We start from the raw sequence: 25,057 nt of genomic DNA on the forward strand, positions 1-25,057 counted from the left end.
AATATAGTCATCGATACTGCGATGAAGTTCAGCAAGAACAGAAAAAGCTTTAATGCTGTGGAAGCTAGGACTCGACCCAAAATACGCCACATTCAGAACTACAACCTCCTAGATCCAGACAAAGAAGATGTATGGTACCCACAAAGGGTTTTTCAGGTCGCAGTGTAAAAACTGTTAAGGTCTCGTAGATACTAAAGTATTGAAAAAAAAGACAGATGCTGTCCACGATTTCATGTAAGCGGAAATTAGGAATGAAATCAAAAATCATAATACAATCATAATACAATCAAATTTTTCACTTAAGCACTATAAATTTTGGTTTACAATGGATCAGATATAAATTTATTGCGTTTTTTGAAAACAAAAAAAAAGATTTATCATACAAAGTTTAAGACAAAAGAATGTTGGAATGGAATTAATACAGTAATAACCAATAACCAAACGATTGGTTTTGGAACATCTAGGTTTGTATGACAGGTAAGTAGTCAAATACGCTAATGAAAACACTTGGAGAATATATATAGATCATATAAAAAAATACGGAATATTGATTTGTCTTGTAATTAATACACAAATTATTGGCTTGATACCTTCTGACATCATTTGATCTCTTCATACATCTATCAGACCGGTATAACGTTTTTTAGACAAAGAAATATCACGGCCGAGAGACTAAAAAGAGATAAAAGGCAGCGATAGAGTTCAACGGCAACTAAGCTTGAACGAGGAACAATAATTTTAAGTGAAATGTTTTGTGTGAGTAGAGTAATAGGCTCTAGGCCATACGATATTGTGGAATTATTACATATCGATAATAGGATTATATTGTTGGGAAAACGGTTAAATCCGAACGGAACCTTATTTGCTAAAAGACAATATCAAAGGATTATTATTCATGTTATTCAATATTTTCTACTCTGATATATTAGAGTTTTAGTGAGCGGATCTCTCAACTTTAATAATAATAATACTCAATATTTTTTATTGTGTTAATACATGATTTTCTAATATATTATTTAATATACAGGCAGATTAATAAATCAAGCAATATTATCATAGTGGTATCAAACTACATAGGTATGTATCTTAAAGTGTTGCTGTATAGATCGGTTCGTGTAGAAAACATTTCATTTGATCCCACTTTTAGTATTATTACAGTTCTTTTAAACGAATAAATGAGATTCGACTTTCCTTCGCACTTTTCAAGTATTTTCAACAAGTATATCTCGACATAAAATGTGTATATTTTAGGTATAATTCTAGTGAACAATATTAGTTCGTGTATTTCTTATTAAAAAATAGATTCCCTCATAAAAACATGAATTTTACTTGAGAAACTAGATTCCAACGCTTGATAAAGGTATGACATATGTGGCATAGACTATATGTGTCTTCTCTAGAATGAAATTATGAAAACTTTTGAAGTGGGCTTCAAGTATGAAAAACACAACAGAAAATCTTTCTTGGTAAACAAACAAGAGATCATTTTTGGGGAGGAAACTATTTACTAATGATTAAACTTGCAAGAACAGAATAAACAAATATATTACCTAGACGAAACATGACTAAATTGATGGAAAAATACAAAATGTCTAAATATATGGTATATCGATATTTCTTCCTTACGAAGTTAAGGGGGAGATTGTCTGGAAAAATTGTATACACGACAACAAATAAATTAAAATAATAAGCATCTGATTAAGGCAATAATATAAAGTGTATCTACATATGGATCTGACGTTTGAATAGTAAATGAGACTCAAAGGAAAAATTAAAGGCTATGGAAATGGATTACTTGAGAAGAAGCTGTAGGATCTCTAAGCCGAACATATAAGAAATGATGAGATCAGGCGGAGGATGCAAGTAGAAGGCAACACAAGAGCTACACATTCTCCTTAAAGAGAATGGAAGGGAATAGATGGTCGAAAATAGTGTGGCAGTGAGTTCCCGTTGGAAAAACGGTCATAAGGATAGGAAACTATTTGTCTTAAGTTGACCAGTCAGAATTAAATCTGTATTTTTTAATTTTTTAACTTCCATAAATTATTCCATATCTTCCATAAAGATAGCTTTATTTAGAATATGGGAAATTTGAAATTGGTAATTAAAAGAATGATTATGATCTAGAAGGTGATGTGTGTACGTAGAATCTGTTTTTCTATTGGAAGCCCTTTTGTGTTCTGCTGTACGTTTGTTACAAGTTCTACTAGTTTGACCAATATAAGTTTTTGGGCAGTCACCTACATGTAAGTAGGTATAGTGTCATTTCTTTAGGCTCTTGTTGGTCTTATAATTGTTTAAGTTATTATTTGTCCTGATCTCTTTTGTGTGTGGCTACTTGTGTGTTGATTTTAAGGATTCATATTTCTAGACACTTATATCATAAGTGTAGGGAAGCTTTATAAGTGGATTTGATCTGTAAGCTGCTTTCTCCGTGCTGTTCGATCTAAAATAATTGTTTTAAGCTATGAAATTTTCGTTAAAGATAGGCTGTTCATCAATCATCATTCTGTCATCACCGCTATTAATTTCTTCGACACCCCAATGCAAATACGTATATAATTTCTTTATATTGAATTCTTTAAAAACCAGAGAGAAAGAGAGAGAGAGAGAGAGAGAGAGAGAGAGAGAGAGAGAGAGAATTCAGAGTAGTTAAAGACGCAGTTAAAAGACTAGCGAGAACCAAATCACTCGGAGTAGATAAGCTCCCAGCTGAACATATCTTTGAATGCTCTAACCACAGAATAATTGCACTTATAAATGCAGCCTATAAAATATTTTCCACAATACTATGCCACGTTATGACACCAATATGCAGAACGAGTATTAGAAAAATACCGGGCTGGTTTCAGAGGTGGTAAATCGACAATTCATCAGATTGCAACCCTGAGACAAATTTAAAAAACCACTGGAATATGACATCGATACTCATCACATATTTCTAGATTACAAAGCAGCCTACGACTCTGTAAATACAAGAGAAATGTTCAAAGCAATGAAAGAGCTGGGAGTATCAAATCAGTTGATACATTTAACAAAACTAACTCTTGAAAAAGTTGAATGTAGAGTATGAATCCAGGAAGAATTAAATATTTTAAAACAAATAACGGGCTGCGCCAGGGAGACCCTCTTTCTTGTATTCTGTTCAAGCTGGCTCTGGAAAAAGTAATACGTATGTCACAAATCACAACTACCGGTTCAATATATAACAAATCAGTGCAAATCCTCGCCTTTACTAGTGATATCAATAGTGTTGTATACCTGGGAGCGCTCGTTAAAACTCAAAATAATATCACCGCTTCTTAAATACTCAATTATATAGATAAATACAAAGGCAAACCTCTACAAAACATAATACACTCAGTCCTAACATATGGTTCAGAGACCTGGACTAACAAAAAATAATGAAAACGACAATGAAGTGTGGCGATACAACTTTACAGAATATATCAGAAACCGGATATCGTAAAATATATAAAGATAGGACGTCTGAGGTAGATATGGAATGTAATGCGGATGGAACCAAACGATCCAACTAGAAAAACGCTCCTTGATAGGTCGATTGGTCAGAGAAGAAAAAGAAGACCCAAAAAAAGGTTCCTTGATAAAATCCTCGATGAAGAAATAATATATTTAGGAATACGTGCTTGGCGGAGAAAGGCGATGAATAGGAACGACTGGAAAGAAATCCTTGAGGAGTCTAGGACATACGAAGAGTTGTAAAGCCAGAATGATGATTATGATTATGAATTCTTGAATGTCATCTGCTAAACCTCTACTGTCACTCCACTGGGGAATATATTGTTTTGTGATAATTCTAGCACACAAATCTCCAGAACGTGTTTCAGCCATTAACACACCATTGGAAGTCCTGTCACTGGTGTCTCGATAGAAAAAAAGGTAGAAATATTTATATTCGTCTGTTCTTTGTAATTTATTCATATTAGACTGAAGAAAATAATACACAAACAGATCGTTATTATTTTTTGGTGAAAGTGATTAAACAACTCAATTTTCGCAAGTTCTACGCTTAAGGTAAGGCATTCATTAATCATAGCACCCTATATATATACAACTTCATTCTTCATTGATTATCACATAATTTTAAAAATTGTTTCATTATATTATTATGCGACATTTTAAAAAGCGATCAGTTATACACCAAACACACAACATATATCTCTGTTTAACTCACAACGAACAACGAACCAAACAATGGGAAAGGCCTTGACCTTTCGTTTTCTCTCTCTTTCTTTTTCATGCGGCTGTACAAAAATTGGGTCAACTTTGTTTTGCATAAGTCATCGTCTCAGTGTAACTGACGGCCTGAGATTACTTTAAAAAACACTTTATCGTGAATATTTTATTGCGAAAATCTTTGTATAACTTATTGTTTAACTGTTTAATGGTCTCGAACCGATTAGCATTGTGCGCTAATGAAAAATGAACGTGCTGTTGAGAATCTAATCGCGTTGATGGGTTTTACAATAATTAATGACATCTCACTTTTTATCAAATATATCTTTAAGAATAAATCACAATTATCAAAAACTCTTTGACGTGTTGGTTTCGTGATGGGAAATGGTTTTCAAAAAACAAGTTTTAACAGTAAACAAACTATCCATATTTTGTTAATATACAGTGTGGATATTAAGTCTTACCCCCCCTAGTGAACTCCGTTATTTAAGACAAAGATGAAAAACGCTCGAACCCGTCAATTTTTATTTTAATAGAGGTATTTTATAACATAAAAAAATTGTCACCCCTTTGATCCCCTTCACTTGACAGCTACCCCCTCAGATTTTTTAAATGGCAATGGGGGTCGTGCGATAGTTCGTTGGAAAGGGTTTGAAAAGAAGAATTCAAAAATGTATAAGTTTGAAATTTTGTATGGCATAATGGTTTTATTTAAAATAAAATATACAAAAAATAATGTATTAAATTACATTTTTAAAATTAAAGGAACTGGCAAATTACCCTAAAGAAAACTTAAATTACTGCAGGAGATGCTCGAAATGTTCTCCATTTACTTCCTGGCAGAAGTAGATTCTTTGTTTCGTTGCCTCCCTAACCCTTTGTAGGGTCTGCATATCAATCCTATCACATTCTTCGATTATTCTTTGACGGAGTTCATCAACTGTCGTCAACTGGTTCCCATACAGTTTGGATTTAAGGTAACCCCATAGGTAAAAATCTAGAGGAGTAAGATCTGGTGATCTTGGTGGCCATTCAATGAATCCACGACGTCCAATCCATCTTCTCGGATACAAATTATTTAAAAAATTTCGAACGCCAGCATCGTAATGAGGCGGAGCTCCATCTTGCTGGAAAATAATATCTTGGGTGAATTCGCCTGGATTGTTTCTAAGCACATCATGACTTGCAGGAATTATTTGTGTTTCCAATAGATTAAGATAGCTTTCCCCCGTTAAATTGCCTTCGATAAAAAAAGGGCCTATAATGTGATCCCCTAGTATACCTGCCCAAACATTTAATTTAGTGGGAAATTGAGTATGACACTCTCGAAACAATCGAGAGTTTTCGTCAAACCAATATCTTACATTTTGTCGATGTACATGACCATTTAAATAGAATGTAGCTTCATCGGAAAAACAAATATGTCTTAAATAACTTGGATCTTGTGAAATATTATTATCCATAGTTTAACAATATTGCAGTCGTCGATCTGGATCATCCTCTGTCAATTCGTGCACCATTTTCATCTTATAGGGATGAAATTTTTGCTTTTTTAAAATGTTTAAGACAGTCCTGTGACTTACTTCGCATTTGCGAGCAACATTTCTAGTTGAACTGGATGGATTTACTACAAATTGAGACAAAATATCTACTTGCTTTTCCTCAGAAGTCTTTTTTCTACCATCCCGTTTCTTGTTTTCGACAGAACCAGTTTCACAAAATTTGGTGACAACTAGTTTATAGTAGTGTCGATCAATTGGACGATTCGGAAAACGTTCATTAAATATTCTCACAGCTTCATGGTAATTACGGCCTGCTTCGCTAAACATTAAAATTGCTTCACATTTGTATACTAATCTACGAGGTGGTGCCATTTTGATTGTTTTGAATTTTTAATACTAAAAATTTACAGTTTACCACTAAAGCTCACCAAATCTCAAGTTCTTGTCAATATTCTTTACAATCAACAGTGCTAACTGCTTGGTTTTTATGACAGTTGTTAAAAACTATACTCGCCAACTAGATTATTTAAAAAATTGTTCTAACCATGATATGTTTTAACGACACAAAAGTATTTATTCTGCAAAAAAATAATTCGGTATAAACGTTCAAGAATAAAAATTAAATAAATTTTGTTATACCGAATGTCCCATATTAAAGCAAAACCAGTGTACCTACTTTTGTATTGTTGTATCGTCAAGTATATCTCCAAACAATAAATCGTTATTAACAAACAGATCCTTAAAGTTAAAGTAAAGTGTGATAGATTTTAGAATTCTTCTTTTCAAACCCTTTCCAACGAACTATCGCACGACCCCCATTGCCATTTAAAAAATCTGAGGGGGTAGCTGTCAAGTGAAGGGGATGAAAGGGGTGACAATTTTTTTTATGTTATAAAATACCTCTATTAAAATAAAAATTGAAGGGTCCGAGCGTTTTTCATCTTTGTCTTAAATAACGGAGTTCACTAGGGGGGGGGGGGTAAGACTTAATATCCACACTGTATGATAGTTACATTAAAAATAATTCCTTTCACAATTTGATTTTATTTGCCTCGGATATACAGACAAGTTAGACCTGTTTTTTAAGTTGATTTTATAATGCTACAGTCAGTACTTCTTTGGAAGGACTTTTCTCGTAGTTCATTATGTTATATGATATCAACGTCTCAAGATTTGTTAATATAAAATAGACAACGGTGCATGCTCGACACCTTTTTTAAAATTCGTTACTTGTCAAGTTCAAAAGGGATTTAAATCTTAACCCAAATATTAATTTAGTAAAACGTGAGCTTCTTTGAGTTTCTTGAATTTTTTTACCTGGCGTTTTTTCAAAACTGTTGCACACCGTGTTTTGTATACCATGTTTTGCAATCTGAGATCTACCAAATAAAAATTGTCGCATCAGCAAGCTATTTTAGAAAGAATATTGTTTTAATTAATAGACATTTTCAATTCACTTTTTATCATTGAAAAATGCCTGTGCGTATATTCTGTTGAAATTATGGGCAAACATTAAAGTGGACTCGGACCTGACGTTCAACTGTTGGACGGTTAACAATAAACCAGATCTTTGTATTAAGACAGATCCTTAAATAGTGTTACGCCAACCTTGCTACGCCCCTGATCGAACCTTCACGACGCGAAGATTCGATTGACAGCTGTCTAACGTCGTCAAGAATATCCCACGGGGTTCCAAAATGAATGAAGCGACTATATCTAAAAATTAATTAGATTGTAGAAGTTGGTCGGAAATATAAATTTGTAGGATCAAATAAATGTTATAAATTAATTGTGTTTTAGTGTTACTGTTAGAACAAACAAATCATAATAAACATTACAATAGATTAATAAATTTGACATCGACAAGCAATGCAACATTTCGGAATTACTATCAAGTTGATAAGATTTGTAAAACTGGCCATGTTTCAACATAAACACTGAATTGAAACAGCAAGGGGGTTTAACATGGCACTAGAGAAGGTTATAAACGATGAAAAAGTGAACAAACGAGGAACAATATTTAATAAATCGCCACAAATATTAATAAAAATTTGTAACCCAAAAAAAGAAATCCTGTCAAGAATCGAACAAGCTAAGAAAACACTCATGAACATGAAAACATTTTTTACAAGATCAGACCTTAGTCTAGAGCTCAGAACTCCAATGATCAGATGTTAAGTTTTCTCTATTTTGCTGTATGGCTGTGAAATTGGACTATGAACTCTGAAACAGAAAAAAGAGTGAAAAGCTTTTGAAATGTATACATACAGACGGATGCTGAGAATTCCATGGATACAAAAAGTTAACAATGGTGAGGTACTTCGACGCATGAGTAAACAAAAAGAATTACTCAACATAATCAAAGAGAGAAAAATACACTATTTTAATATGTGTTGAGAGGTGAAAGGTATGAATTACTCCAAATCATATTGGAAAGTAAAGTTCAGGGCAAAAGATCAGTTGGAAGACGCCAGAACTCTTGGCTGAAAGACCTGAGGAGATAGTTTGACCGCTCATCCACAGAAATCTTTCGTGCAACAGTTTGCAAAGCTACAATTGCCATTTGGATCACCAACCTTCGAAAGGAGACGGCGCAATAAGAAGAAGAAATATTGACCTATGCAGAAGACTTGGAGATTGTCGTACGCACAATCCATAAAGCCATGGATATGTTCACTACACTTCCAACGCTACAGAGAATATGAGTCTTATGATCAACGAAAGCAAAACTAAGCTTCTGGCATGAAGGACGGACAACAGGATCGGATAGAGGTGTCAAAACTTGTTGTTAATGATTTTTTAATTATAATTTCAAAGTCGTGCAATAATTATCTAAAGCTACTATTTCAGAAATTATCTAAAGAAGCTCTCTCAGATTCAATGGAATGTATATCAATCAATAGAGAAGTTTTGAATAACTTACGTTTTGCAGACGATACAGTAATAATGACGGATAACAACAATGATTTACAGAACGTAATGGAACGACTTAATGCTGTTATGCATACGGACCAAGGAAGAATTTGAAAAAAACTAAATGCATAATCATGACCAAATCAGCAGATGCAAACATCCAATTAATTGTTGAGGATACTGTAATTGAGAGTGTGGATACCTAAAAATATTTAGGAACATGGATAACATTAAATTTAGACCAAACCAAAGAAATTATGACACGTATTGAAACAGCACGTCCATTATTCGTTAAACTTAAAAAGTTTCTTTGTTGTCGGGAGATGCGGTTAGGACAACGCCTATGAATGCTTCGGTGTTACATATTCACTACTCTTCTTTATGATTTGGAAGCATCGACATTAAAACAAGTACATCTGAATAGTTTGGCAGCCTTTGAATTTCGTTGTTACAGAAGAATCCTACGAATATCATGGACGCAAAGCGAAATGTGGGAAGACGACGAATATCGTGGCTTAAGAACTTGAGAGAATGTTTTGAATGCAGTAGTGCAGCACTATTTTTAGCGGTAGTCAACAGGGTCCGCATAGCCATGATGTTTTTCAACCTTCGATAGAAGATAATACTTAAAGAAAAAAAAGACTGTTTCCTAGAACCCACTGTCTGCTGAAACGAGCCTAAGCAGAATCGGAACGGGAAAGGAATCAGTATTCAAGGACCGGGTATTCTGTCACCGACAATTACGGAAGTGGTTTTACGAATTTTCATTCTTCGGATCATTTTACTCCATTTTGCAAATGTTCGAAACTCTCACAAATGTTTCAGTAAATATTTATTTATTCAAAAATTATTTTTACCTGTATAATTTCTACTTGAATTTCAGAGAAGTACGCCAATCCTTTCTTTTGCAAATAGTATAGTAAGGTAGGGTAGGGCAATATACGAGTATTCCCGATATCTGTGACGTCAGACACCAGCTCTATTCTTCTACCCCAAGTCACGTAACAACAAAATATCAATAAAGAGTCGCAAATTAGTGGTGCAGAAGTATGACACGACTCAGAAGGTAAACCGAAAACTTAGCAGAATTTTCCATATGTGACTGCAGCGGAGCTTAACAAACTGCTACCATATAATTGTTAACAGTGAATTTGAACCGAACTCTTGCTTATTTAATAACAAAGTTATTATGGACTAATTACACCTTAAAAAATTAAAAAGCATGGTAGCAGAACGTTAAGGTGCGTAAATTCAGATTTTGCTCGATATAAAAATGGTATTCCAAACTTAAAAAATCTTTACCTAATAAAATGTTGCTACACTACCAGAATAAAGAAATAAGCTTACGCAGAACGAGCCGCATTTATAACCGTAACACCAATAGTGAATATTTTATCCTTTCTTACTTATTGCTATTTTCTACGATGAATGTTACTTGCTAAAGCCCAACTTATGATTATTAATTTGCTTAATCAACATTAATTTCTGAGCTTATTATATGACATGGTCTGAAATTGTTAATTCCGGATGCTTCGTCTACTTCTGTTGCAGACACTGTCAAAACTCCCACAGATTGTGACATTCATATTTATATTCACATATTTATTTTTTCAGTGCTTTGTTAAAGCTCTGAAGTGCTATTTTAGCTCTTGTTTCACCGGTTATTATTATAGTTAATTATTTATTGTTGATATATATATATAGAACATTGAAAGCTTAATATAATAAAAATATTCTCCTAGAAATACACAATAACGGGTTTCCTTTTCTCAGTGTACAAAAATATATTGAAAAATAAACGACGATGCGGTAAATGGAAAATTAGCGAATCTTCATGGTTACAGCACAAACTTCAATCAAGTAATATCCACAAACTTCTTTTCGACATTTTCCGGGTGTTCATCCTTTTTAGCTGGGACGAAAATGACCCAGTTTCGGTTTGTGAACTTCGAGGCATTCGATCAGGACAGGACTGTAGAGTCGTTTATTATGTGTAAAAGTTTTAGTGGATTCTGAAAGTGCGCTATCGAGAAAGCAGGATTGATCTAGTTTTCTGAAACATATTAAGAGGTTGGGAAGTGCAATAGCGTTTTAAAAGTGGTTTTAAATACTTTACAGACTAAGGAAATTCGTAGTTGATTACAACAGATTACATGAACAGATTAAAGGTTATTATTTAACTTATCCATTTGTGACTCAAAATTGGTCTAGGAAAACAAATAATTCCACATGAACTAATATGGTGCCTAACACTGAATGGGAACAGAGATTAAATGGAGGTAAAGGCAAATTTAGTCATCCATTTTTTATTAATTTATTTATGATTATAATTCGTTAATATATTCGAACATTTCTTACAGTAAGTATATTTGAAATATTTATATCCAATTTTTTTACGTAAATTAGCTATAATGCAGCACATTAGCAATCATCATTAATTATCTAAAACATATCCAGTATGTATCACAAAATTTAAAGTAAAAGTTCCATACTCTTCCTCTCTCCAATCGCGTTACAGCCCAAGAAGCCTTGGCCTCCTTCAAACTATGCTTTCAACCTTGCCGGTCAACGCCGATCTTCTCCAGATTCTTACGGCTAGCAAATTTTGCGCATCCGCTGCCACTTCATCCTCCCTACCTTTTCTGTGGCCTTCCTTTTTGTCTTGCGTAATTCATTTTACTATCTAGGGCTCTTTTCTGTTCTTTTCATTGACAGTACTTCTCTCTTGGTGTATGAATTATTTCAGGTGAAATCTGGAAGAGGGGTTGAGAAAGTGCCACGAATAGGATAGCATAAACCTAGAAGGTTCCTAGCTTGCTTGGAACAACTTTTCTTTTTAATACGCTTTTCTCTGTAAATTTCATATTTACTGGCAGACTTTATAGTATATGAATGTAACTTGATTTGCACTTCGAATGTGCCGTGTGAAAAAGACTTTATTTTGAATTAACACAAAATATAAATACATGAATATTCGACTAATGATTGTGTTTGCTCGCTATCCGCCGGCCTCGATCTCGATTGTGGATGTGCTGTTGTCTTAAGATTCTTTTCGTGACTCGTGTTTAATTTTCGCATATTATGACATATCATCATAGACTGCTGCATTGCCGTATCGGGAAAAATGTATGAAATTAACTTAAACCATATGATGGCGTGAACAGTACATCTTATAAAACCCAATAGTTGTAATTTGTAATTTTTAGCATTTAAGTAAACTTTCCGAAGACGATGAACAGCAGTCTAATATTTATTTATTTAACCTTATTTTATAGGTATGTATTTGACGTTTTGGTTTCCAGCATGGAAATCGTTCTTTTGAAATCAATTTAATTCTACAATATCATCAAGAGTAGGAACCAAATTCTTGTTTTCAATGATCACTATTTATTAAGATATTGTTTTACATTTAGAAATAATGCACCCATTTTTCTACTTGTCCAGTGTCCACATTCTTTATTCCATTTACAATTAATATAATAATGTTCACTATAAAGACTGTAAGAAAACTTCTAACAGTAATTACACATCAACTTGATAATACTGACGAGATTTATTTTAAAATGATATTTCTCTTAGAAGTTCTAACAATTAGCTCATTGAAAATACCTAAAATTCGAATACAGATCAAATCATATTTATGAAAAAATGTTGATTCCATTGAATCTTCAACAGTAACTATTCTTAGGTACATTGGAGCATAACACATACCACTAAGTACCCTAATATCAACTTGATTCAAGGATTAAAAATGTTTTCATGCTTTTAACCAATGTTTCTCGTTTGAGAGTGCGTTTTTTTATCATATTCTTTATCCCATCACTCCCTCAGAAACTTTCAATCTTTGATAAACCTTTCATCACCACAAAATCAATTTCTGTCTATCGAAAGCCATTAAACTCACAGCATATCGCCGGGAGAGCTCTACGGTTCTGCCCTGAATTAATCACTATATCCTATAAGGAGTTTAAAAACAGTTCTGCGGTTTTTGGGTCATTGGTCCTGAATGCGAATATTTCGAGGCAGGAAATAAACGATTTAATAAAGAAGGGAAAAGAAACACTGCTGAGTTAATAAATTGCGAGCGAGAAATTCTTCCACGAATCGAATTAGGAGCAATACATTCGAGTAGGCGTTGAAAATATTGACTTTTAAGTATATTGACTATGGAGTTTGGATTACACTTTACTTTGGATGGAGAAACTTTTTCCAGTGACTGTTCGTTTAATCATCATCAAGATATATTACAACGAATTATGAGATGTAGTATAAATAAAATTAGTGTATAATAGATCCGGTTATAAATAATATAAACAGTAGTAGAAACGAAGGGGTGTGGTTGCAAAACAAAAAAGCTTCTGTACGAGTAGAAGTAATACGCTTGCTCCAAAGTGGTATTACCGATGGTTATCTACATGTATAATGGAGTCTCCTATTCTGATTTAATAGTTGTAATGTTTTAAGAGTAACGACTTCAGACCTCAGCTCAATACTCTTTATATTGGTCACGGATGGAATGATCAAAAATACGAAAATAACGTTAGAGCATCTACAAACTGGTTATAGAAACTTAATGCCGGTGACACTGGCGAAATTATTGTTTAAGGATGATTTTGTAATTACAGTTATAGAAATAGTATAATGAATAGGCAATAGAAACCTGAGGATATTTATTTATATGCAAAAATATGAAACATTATTGAACCATAATCTCCAATATAAAGATACATTTGAAAATAGTAGACGGCAAAAACCAACAATAGATTATATTGTCACCAACGGAAAAACACTATTGATAAAATATTTGAATACAAAAGTGGGTCAAGGCAAAGTAGTAAAGTGAGTAGGAAACCATGGATTGGGTACTCCCAATGACAAAAAAGGCCGTCTAATTCAAGTTTACTAATAAAAAAAGTGGAACAGTAGGCGGTACTATAGACTAGCGCGGAGCTTCATACTATGTTTTCTGTATTTTTACGAAGGTATCTTCGGTATGTTCTGCCCGTCATAGATGTAAACCATGACCGCGACCGCAACCTCCACCGCGCACATCCATGTATCTTCGGTATGTCCGTACCCAAGGAATCTAAAGAGCGCGGTAAAAGAAAACGAATAACAGAAATGAATGAACATTTAGAAACAATAGAGAATCTACCTGAAAATTACGTCGAAAATCTTAATGCTCATGGATACCCAAAAATATAAAAAATAATATCAAAAAATACAAAGACATCCAAAATAAAATTAGGCAAAAATTCAAAATGTAAGAGAAAATTGGTTTACAGATAAGAAAAGAAAAATAATCACTGTTAATCAAAAAAAGAAAAAGAATTACTGGCCATCAAAAGTTAAAAACTTTTTTGGCGAACACAAAATATTTTGGACATTGCGGGGACATAAGTGTCAACTTCTACGAAACATAATCCAAGGAAAACGTGTAGGAAAATGAAAAATGGGGAGAAGAAAGATGCATTTGCTGCGGAATTTAAACGAGTGGTTTGGTTGTAACTCCAACCAATTGTTCGTGCAGCTGTATCTAAGATCCAAATAAAAATAATGGTGGCCAAACTTCCAAACGGAAACATCACGTGAAAAACAAAAAATATTATATGAGAAATATCTAACCACAATATTAGAGAACATAAATACTGCTATTTGATTTAACCTGAAATCCCTTAAAAACGTACCGAAAATAGATGCTAAAGAACATACGTCCGCGTTTAAAATTCTAACTTTTGGCACCCAACTGCCTAATTCTTTTAGAGTTTAGACTTACTATAATATGCAAATCAACATATATTTTACTCTAATTTTATTTATAAATAAAGAACAACAACGAATTCTGATTACAATTAAAAACAGTTCTGTGCCGTTCCTTGCAAATAATTAGAAGAGTTCATACGTATTTTGTTGAACACATTCCATTACCCAGAACCGCGATTCTCTTAAAGACCTCTTTACACAGGAACATTCGAAAGTCGTTAATCCGTTCTTGGAATGTTGATTGTTACACAATATACAGCAGTTCAGTTCCACGCCGCATTCACCTCCAAATTGAATCCACTAAATTCACAACAAACTGAAATATCTCGCTTTAAAGTATTTTTAGACAAGGCAGGTCGAGACTCGAAATGGGAATAGCTATGTATGTTTCGTCTTTGACTTTGAATGTGTTTGTGCTCGTACTAAAGATGTTCTACTAATCTTAATTGTTGAAAAATTGATTCTATCAGACGGAAGTTATTAATTATGAGAGTTTTTAGTTCTATTTACAACTAGTTTTAAAAGGCTAACCAATAAGCGTTGAAAAAAAAACTTGTAAAAGGCCGCCTTGAGCGAGAGCTGGAAGAAAAGCATGCACTGAGCGACTGACAGGTGCATCAGAGAAAAAGGTACCAGTATCAGTTTGTCGCGGGGTGTTCCACAGGGTTCAGTACTAGGTCCCATCCTGTGGAATGTCCTGTACGACGGAGTGTTGAGGCTACCGATGCCAGGGGGATGCACTCTTGTAGCTTATGCCGATGATCTCACATTGGTTGCGGCTAACACAGCCCTGCGTCGTATTAGTAGGTGGATTAGAGTGAACGATCTACAGCTAGCGCCTCAGAAAACTGAGGTGTTAGTTCTCAAAGGGAGCCGGGACAAATCCTCTCTTCGCTTTATAATGGAAGGTGTGGAGTTTGCATTGATTAAGTATCTCGGAGTCTGATTGGCGGAAGGACTGAGGTTCGAAGTGCACATCCAAAAGACGGTAGAGAAGACGAACCGAAATCTGGAGGTGTTAATACGGCTGATGCCAAACATTGGAGGCCCAGGTAGCATCAAAAGAAGGGTGCTAAATGGAGTTTTCCAGTTGGTGGTAACCTACGCTGGCCCCGTGTTTTGTAACGCACTGAACACTGAGAAATACGCCAAGCTGACGGAGAGAGACTGCGCAAAGACGATGGCTCCTAATGGTAGCTAGCGCATACAGAACGGTTTCAAATGAGGCTCTATATGTCATTGGAGCGGTGAAACTAGACTACTTTCAAACGCAGTTTCTGACCGGACATGGTAGTTTTCTCACCTTCACAAATAGAATAGGCAAATCTGCCTTGGCAGACTGTACTGTTTGTGGTTTACCGGACGGTGTCGCCCACATTTTTAACTGCCAGAGATGGGCAAATGAGAGGAGAGATTTCGAGAGGAGAATGGGTTTTGGGCTATATGAGAGAAACATGGTAAACATAATGTTGAGAGAAGAGAAAGAATGGAGAGAAGTACACTGTCTTATTTCTGGGGTGATGAAGAAGAAGGAGCAGGAAGACAGAGGAGGAAATTAAACCAGGGATCTGAAATTTATAGTTATTATTATTTATTAGTTTATGGCCTAACGGAAATATTTTCTGATTTACGGTAATAGGTACGATTATTTGTAAGTTTTTAGTTTTTTATTTTAGTTGTTCATTGAGTAGCAAGACCACCTCTCTGAAACGGTGGTTAAGGTTTTAGCGGAACACGGTTAATCCAGCACTACCCTGGGGTCTTCTGACCTAGTAACTTACTCGGCCGAAAGATGCCAGAGTGTCGTGCTCCGTGACGTTAGATGTCCTAAAAAAGATTTCCCCCACCGTTGCCTGCCAGAATTCAATGGATAACTTCTTAGGCTCTTAATGGAATCTGGCAATACGGCAATTATAAAAAAAACAATAAGCGTTATCGTTTTATTCCGTTCCTGAGAATGTACCTAAATGATCCTAATATGTCCTTAAAAAACATATAAAACGCACACCGTATTACGAGCACTGAATAATAATTGCAATCAACTGTGAACCTGTCCTGTAATAAATCTATAGGATGATTCTCATCACCCATTACCTTCTTCGCCCAGTCTTTCTTTTGTGTAATGGTTGCAGGTCAAACTCAGTTTAGAGATCCTATTTACCAAAAGGTGGGACCAAGCATTGGATGCGAGATAAACACCAGGAAACATGGAACAAGCTACAGGAGACTTATGTCCAGCTGTTGACAGATGTGGGCTGACAATCGATGATCTTGCGACAACTTAAGTGTAAGTACGAATACTGTTTAAGTAGAAAATTTAAGAAAAAATTAAATAATCGTAAATAGAATTACGAACAATTAGCATTTCTCTAAAGTTATTAGCAGCAAAAACATGAATTAGCCACTTACCAATTATATAGAAAGACTTATTACCCAAGGAAAGGTAGAAGACCGAAGATCACGAAGATCTCCAACAAGATGGATCGATAAAATTACAAGCATATGCAAAAGATCTACGCATGATTTGAAAAAAATGACCAGAGACAGAGATCTTTGGAGAACGACAATACAGGACATCATGATTACACTCCCTCCAAGGGGTTAGGATTGAAGAGAGACCAATTATGTATATTTTTGGTTTTAGATAAGGAGTCCGGTAGCCTGGAATCCATGCTTCTCGTCGTCAAAGAAAAATAGTGTGTGTACACCGCGGCGTCTATTCGAACTCTGTGATTATTCCGCTGGGGGTACGTGTGCCATGTAAGCTGAGCCCGTGGAAACTTAAGAAAAACCTAAGAGTTAAGTAACTTCGCACGTAAAAGATCAAGTACTTTTCAGGTCAATGGATCTCTTGATAAGCTAAAGCGTTTTTGGGGTAAAATTAATGATTTTCACATACAAATATTGAAGACATTATAATATGTGGATTAATTTCGCATAGTCGAGAGCCATTTTGTATATACTATGGTCCTGGACTTTAAATAAATAAATGCAAACTATATTTTCGATCAGTTGCCAATGTGTTTGAATGTTTAATAACATATTATTTATTTATATTGACAGGGTTGTAGAAATAAATTTTAGACTTACAATCTCTTTTATTAAACCTAGGACGACCGGTTTCGAACATTACAATTTGCTGTTCATCTTCAGGTCTCCGGTACTATCCACTTAAAATGATGCCTTTTCAAGGAATAGAGTTACATACTGATGGCCGTCAATACAGGCTGAGCAGTTAATATAGGAGTATGTAACTACATTCCTTGAACCGGTATCATTTTAAATTAACCCTACCGAAGACCTGAAGATGAACGGCAAATTGTAGTATTCGAAACAGGTTGTTCTAGATTTAATAAAATAGATTGTGAGTACATTAATATCTACAAACCTGTTAAAATGGACTCACATATGCAACCCATTGAGCGTACCCTCCATAACTGAACGCCAACTTCCAACATGCTAAACCTAGGGTACACTAAATCCAATCAGAATATGGCATCGATGTCAGTGGCGCACCGAGGGGGGGGGGTTTTGGGGGTTAAACCCCCCCCCCAGGATCCTATTCCGACACTGTTACTTACACATTTTAAGGACTCAAAATGGAGGTAACACCATAAAAAAATTTTGGTGACCAACCAAAACCCCCCCCAGAGGCAAATTCTAGGTGTGCTACTGATCGATGTGCAAATATACTACAAATAAGACGAAAATTACAATTTCCTTAATTCGACACATGTTGGGAGTTACAAATCATTCACAGAAATGAAAGAGTCGAAAGAGACGAGAAATTTTATATCTGACCTTGATGTGTTTATCATATTTAATATGTAATTGAACTAAAAGTTTCGTTGTTTATGTAGAGTAAATATAATAAATTAATTTGCTACCCTTTAGTTTGTTTGACTACTGAATCTGCGTTGCAGAATGTATAAATTATTATAATCAAAACAAAACTCATAAAACGCACTGAAACCTCTAATTAACTCGACACGACCTTGCATCTCGTCATCCAACGCGCAACTTTTATTCTCGCGCTTCTGTTAGATAAAATGACGTCGAATCAAAAGAGCAACAAAGTTATAATGTTTTCGTTTGCCGAGAAAGGCAAGGCTATTATTAATGCAAGGGCAGAAGAAAAATCGCCGCGGATAGGGCGAGGTGCGATCAACTGGGTTAAGGACGGCTCAGCTCGAGTCCTTTTCATCAGCTCGCGGATGCTGCACAAAGGTACAAAAAGGTATAAAAAAGAAGCTGTTAGGAGTGATTGTTTTGTATAATAACTGGAAGTTAATTTAAACAGCGATCAAAATAAAAGAATTTGACTTTTAAAAAGAAGTTTAAACGTAATTTGTCAGCAAAACATTTTTATCATGTTTATGAATTAGCATTTTATTAAAAAACTCACCCAAGACTAACATATTAATAGATCAGAAAATCAAACAATACGAACCTTCTATTAATGGTAAATATTTATGGGTAAATAAATCATATAATTGACTGATGATCGCTCTGCTGCAATAACAAAGAAACTTCGGAAATTCAGACGGCTTAAGTTAGCAAGAAGGATTCAACGATATTCTATTACTAAAGAGTGTAGTCGCTGGTAAGGAAAAAGAAAAAAGAATTTGTAAAAATCGATAGCCTAGTGGCATGAGGACGTAAAAAGGAAAATAGAAGACTATATACATAGCATAAAATATCGGACATATTATATAAAAGAAAAAAAATATTTTTCGATCAAGGTTAGAATTTAACAATAGTAAACGCGGCAAAGACTCACAAGAGTTGTAGCGCCATTGATGATGATGATGATGATGATGTTAGGATTTAACACAATCAACAAAAATATATAGATAGATAAAAATATATTACGTCAACTGAAAAAAATAGAACAGTACTAAAGATGATTCCTAAAACTTGACGTAGCTATAAATAGATCATAAATTATAGCATAACATATAGATTTAAATTGAGTACTTTTAATATTAGTTTTTGTTTACGATTAATCTTATATGTACGGTTTGTTTTACTAATGGTGCCGCTTATGTGATCAAGAGGACAAAGCTCTCGTGTATTTCCTCTGTTAATGTCCAGTCCTGTTCTATCAAAGGTGCCAAGTTGGTGCACGAAAGACCTGACTAACACTATGATCTACTCCAGATGTTAAAGAGCCATAAAATAGATCCGCTTCCGATGATATAAGTATCCTAAGGGCTCAGAAATGGGTCCTGTCGTACAGTAGTCAACAAGGAAATCTTGAGATATGGCAGCGCTACAGCAAAAAATGAATCCTACCAGTATCAAGATATTAAAATAAATAAAAAATATCTTACCTTAATGTAACATCTACAAGAGGCGCATTCCTTCCCTGAAAATAAAAACAAAAAATTATTATCCAATTCGTCAAATAGTGTAAAATACCAAGTTTTCAATATATTAAAATTATAATGTTTTAATTAAAAGGTATTAAGGTTATGATAGTTGTAAATATATTCTCTTGATAACTTCTTATTTCTTGTCATTACTATTCCTTCCCGCTATTTTTTTACTTCTGTTCCATCTCACGTTTTTCTGGGTCGTATACAGGCAATATCACCGTGAACATCATATGTGTCTACGCCCCACAGGTAGGGTGTGAAGAACAGGAAAACGAAGAATTTTGGAGGGCTCTTGATTTTAAGATGATCGAGATTCCTGCAGACGAAAAGTGGTTTATTGGAGGTGATTTGAATGGACCTATTGGTACAGAAAGAAGGTGAATAGAAAGAGTTCATAGATATTTGGGGATGGGAATAAGAAATGATGAAGGAAATAATTTGATTGACTTTGCAATGGCATGGGATTTGGCTGTCATTAATATGTTCTTTATGAAGGCTGAAGACCAGTATGTTACCTATAGTAGCGGGGGAAGGGAAAGTCAGATAGAATTTGTGCTGTGTGGAAGAAGTCAGTTAAAAGAGGTTACGAACTTTAAAGTGATAAAGGGCGAGTGTGTAGCTAGTCAACAGCGACCATTGATAGTGAATACGTAAATAAAGGTGAGACGGACAGGAAAACAATTAGGACACCAGAAAGTAAAATGGTGGAAGTTAAAGGATAAGGCTTTGGCAATAGTATTTAAGATAACAGTGCTGGAAGAGCTTGAGGAAAAAGATACGGTAAATAACTGGTGGGAAGCCAACAATAAAAGTTGTGGTGAGAGTGGGAGATGAAGTGTTATAGGAAAAACATTTGGTAAAGAACCTCCTAGAGACAAGAAACTTGGTAGTGAAACGATGAGGTGCAACAGAAAGTTAGAAACAAGAAATGGGCTAGAAAGAGATTATGACAGGCCTAGAAGAGAGGAAGTTAAGGATATATACAACGTGGAAAAGAGGAAAGCAAAGCTCGCTCTAGCTACTGCCAAGGATCATCTGTGCTAAAAATTAATAAATCAAACAAATTTTGTTTTTAGTTTAATTTATTAATGTTTGTATTTTGAGAACTATTTCCGAAGTGGAAATTGGAAAGTCAATAAACTTATTTTAGGTATATATACTAGGAATAACGTAAGTTTTAATCATTTGAATCTTGAAAATCTGTCTTCTGAACAGCATTGTGAGATTACAGGTATTTTATTGAATAAATCTAATGTGCAACTTATCACTGTCTATCGTACTCCAGATGGTGATTTATTCGGTGATTCTTTACCATTATGGCTAAAGCTCTTAAAAAAATTAATGTCCATAATCCTGTTATAATTACGGGTAACTTTAATGTCCATTTTAATGAAACAGATATCAGAGCTTTAAAACTCTGTAATTTTTTTAGATCTTACAATATTAGAAAAAAAGTTAAATTTAATACTCGAGGTAATAGATGTCTTGATAATGTTTTCACAAATATTGATGGTACCACAAAACCTGTGGATCTCACTCACACATCTGACCACAGAGGTATTTCCTTTCAGATAGCTTACTCATACACAAATTGTGCAACCAGAGTTTGTTATAGACCTATCACAGATGAAGGACTCTTCAATCTGAATCAGATTCTGCTAAATTGCAACTTTAATTTTGTATACAATGATAATTTGGATATTAATTTAAAATTTAAAATGCTAATTGATGTGTTATTAAATTCCATAAATATCTCTTTTCCAGAAAAATCGAAATTGCTGAATAAAAACAATCCAGGTAAAAAAGTAAACTGGTTCAATGACACTTTGAGAAAAATGCGTGAGAGACTTCAATTTATTATAGCAATAAATAGAAACGATCCCATTGCTGCACCTAGAAGTACCATTATCAAACTTAGAAAAGAGTACAGGGAAGCCATCAAACTTGCAAAAATTAATGAAAATGATAGGTTTATAAAAAATTCTGGCAACTCTCAACAAGCTATGTGGAAACTAATTAATGGTAACAAACATGAAAATGTTTTCTTCACTGATAATTCTAAACTCAATGCAGATAGTTTTAATAGCCACTTCTGCTCAACTGCTGAGAGAGTAATAAATGAACTTGAGGTTCCTCAGCTAACTCTTGATGACTATTTAAAGTGTATACCACAGAAAAATATCCCGTGTTTTAGCTTTCAGCCAGTGAACTTTAGTGAAGTTGACTTAGCTATTACAGAAATAAAAAATAGTAACAGCAAAGATCCTGATGGGTTGAACACAAAAATTATTAAAACAATAAAAGATATAATTGTTCAACCTCTAACAACTTTAATAAATCAATCAATATCTTGTAATACTTATCCTCAAGTTTTCAAAACTGCAAAGGTAGTACCTCTGTTTAAGAATAAAGGCTCTATTGATGATTATAACAACTATCGACCCATTTCTTTGTTGCCCATTTTATCAAAAGTTTATGAACGAATTTTAAAAAATCAAATTATTCTACATTTTGAATCTAATAAACTGTTTGCCATAAACCAGTATGGATTCCGAAAAAATAAAACAACAACTTTAGCTATTGATCATTTCACTAGTAATGTTTTGGAAGGGTTTGAAAAATATCTTGATACTCTTGCATCGTTTTTAGATCTTACTAAGGCTTTCGATTGTGTCACACATAGAATTTTGCTTAGAAAACTTCCTTATTATAATTTTCATAGTGATGCTATTCAACTAATTGATTCATATCTATCAAATCGTGATCAATATGTTCACTTCAACCAGTGTGATTCTCAAAAACAATCTCTGTTGTTTGGTGTCCCTCAAGGCTCGGTTTTGGGTCCAGTATTATTTCTTATCTATATTAATGATCTAGTGTACTCTCAAAATGAAACAGTTAACACTATTTTATTTGCTGATGACACTACTTTCTATACAAGCTATCACCCTTCTGAATTCGACATCCTTGATTACCAAACATCTGAAAAAAACTTATTCAATTGGTTTTTAACTAACCGTCTTTCTTTGAACAACTCTAAATCGCAAAGTGTTAATTTTACTCTAAGAAATAACACTTGCGTTGAAAACGCTGCTCTACCACAATGTGTAACCGGAGCGAAGTTTCTGGGGATATATTTGGATGCAGGATTAACCTGGGAACAACATATAGTTATTCTATCGAAAAAGCTTTCCCGACAACTTTTCCTCTTTAGGAACCTTGTACAGGTGACTTCCAGGGAAACTATTTTAACAGCCTATCATAGTAATTTTCATTCTCATCTGACATATGTTATTCTCTCCTGGGGTCACTCTTGTCACATTGATAAAGTGTTTGCACAACAAAGAAAGTGTGTTCGTATTATCTCTGGGCTCTGTTATAGAGCAGATTGTAGAAACTCCTTTAGAGCTTTACAAATTTTGACTTTACCTTGTGTATATATTATGCAGTGTCTGTTGCACATTAAACAAAATCTTAGTCAATACAATGCGCACGTAGATTTTCACAAGTATCCCACCAGATTTAATAATAATCTTATACCAGAATTTAGCCGTCTTGAGAGATCCAGAAATGGTTCAAGGTATTTAGCCATAAAATTCTATAACTTAGTGCCAGCTAGAATAAAAGCTCTTCATTTTCATCAGTTTAAGGCGAAAATTAAGAGTTACCTTATAGTGAATGCCTTTTTTATGTATGAGGAGTATTTCACCTCCAATTTTAATTTGTTGTAATTGTTGTAAGTATATTTTAAAACACTGTATTTATGTTTTGTGATTATATTTATGTGTTTATTAACTATATATATTGACATATCTTATCTTTGACTTGTAAAAAATACTTTTGTATTGATGTATTACCAATAAACCATCTATCTATCTGCTTTTCCTCATTTATTTATTTTATATATTATGTGATTTATTGCGTTATTATAATGATTTTTCTGCTAGTTCTTCTGCGTTTACATATAATTACTGTTTGGAATTAATATGTTGGTTTCAGGTGTACCATTTTAAAACTGTATCTATGTAAAGAAAATGGTTAAACATAATATAATATGTAAATTTTAACAAAACTTATTTACTAGACTCACCAAAGACGTTTCCATAACAAAGCGATTGCTTTAAAAAGTTCCTTGTTTATCTATATCTGTCAAATGTATGATGTATTGGCTTTCTCTTTAGTCTTTTTATATAATTTGTATGTACTCTTTTCAGTACTAAAATATGTGTAGCGTACTGCATTGTTAAGTATTTCTAATAGATATTAGAAAAAAATAGATAGAATAAACCAGGTATCTACTTTTTTTGCTTTTTCATTTTAATATAAATATATATATATATATAATATATATATATATATATATATATATATATATATATATATATATATATATATATATATATATATATATATAGTAAACTCTTAAATATTGGGGAAATCTGCAAGAAATACTCTAATGTGTATCAATTGTTTCGCCGAACGTTTTCGCCAAAGAGAATTAATTTGGCTTCTTCAGGGCTGAAAGAGAATAAATTATAATTAGCTACCATATATTATCTATTAAAACATTATTGATCTTACCGTAACTTAGAATTGTAGAGTTAGAATATTAAAAAACTTTATTATATTCTAACTCTACAATTCTAAGTTACGGTAAGATCAATAATGTTTTAATAGATAATATATGGTAGCTAATTATAATTTATTCTCTTTCAGCCCTGAAGAAGCCAAATTAATTCTCTTTGGCGAAAACGTTCGGCGAAACAATTGATACACATTAGAGTATTTCTTGCAGATTTCCCCAATATTTAAGAGTTTACTATTTAACTAATCTGCAAAGATTATATATATATATATATATATATATATATATATATATATATATATATATATATATATATATATATATATATATATATATATATATATATGTGTGTGTGGATTTCATCAACTATCTTGATCCGTTATAATAAATTCTATAAAAGTTATCTGTCGGTTAAACCATAAATAACATCGAATAAAACACCTTGCATGCGAGTAAAAGTGGAAATACCCAATTGGATGCCCCGAATGCATCACGATTAAAATAGAGTTCATTTTCACTTTAAAACAAAATTTACTTTTTGAACTAGAGAAGAGGTCAGAATTAATGCCAAATAAAAATTGATTTGATCTCGTCGTTGTTTACCTCCGGCTGCTGAGTTGAACCTAATCAAATAAAAAATCAAGGACGAGGCGAGCATGTACACGGACGAGAGAAATCGATATAAAAGTTGTACTCTGGAGAATTTACGAGAACTGTGC

General features: G+C 33.7%; 1 protein-coding gene across 1 annotated transcript in view; it reads right to left on the reverse strand.

The window, feature by feature from the left end:
* Positions 1-25,057, reverse strand: part of LOC140450238 (uncharacterized) — a 498,980-nt gene that overhangs the window by 240,861 nt on the left and 233,062 nt on the right. Inside the window, exon 2 of the mRNA XM_072543758.1 lies at positions 19,709-19,743. The gene's annotated coding sequence lies outside the window, so the exon portion shown is untranslated. The remainder of the gene's footprint in view (positions 1-19,708; positions 19,744-25,057) is intronic.

This window comes from Diabrotica undecimpunctata, chromosome 1 (assembly GCF_040954645.1).
Source record: "Diabrotica undecimpunctata isolate CICGRU chromosome 1, icDiaUnde3, whole genome shotgun sequence".
In the NCBI taxonomy this organism is placed as follows: Eukaryota; Metazoa; Arthropoda; class Insecta; order Coleoptera; family Chrysomelidae; genus Diabrotica; species Diabrotica undecimpunctata.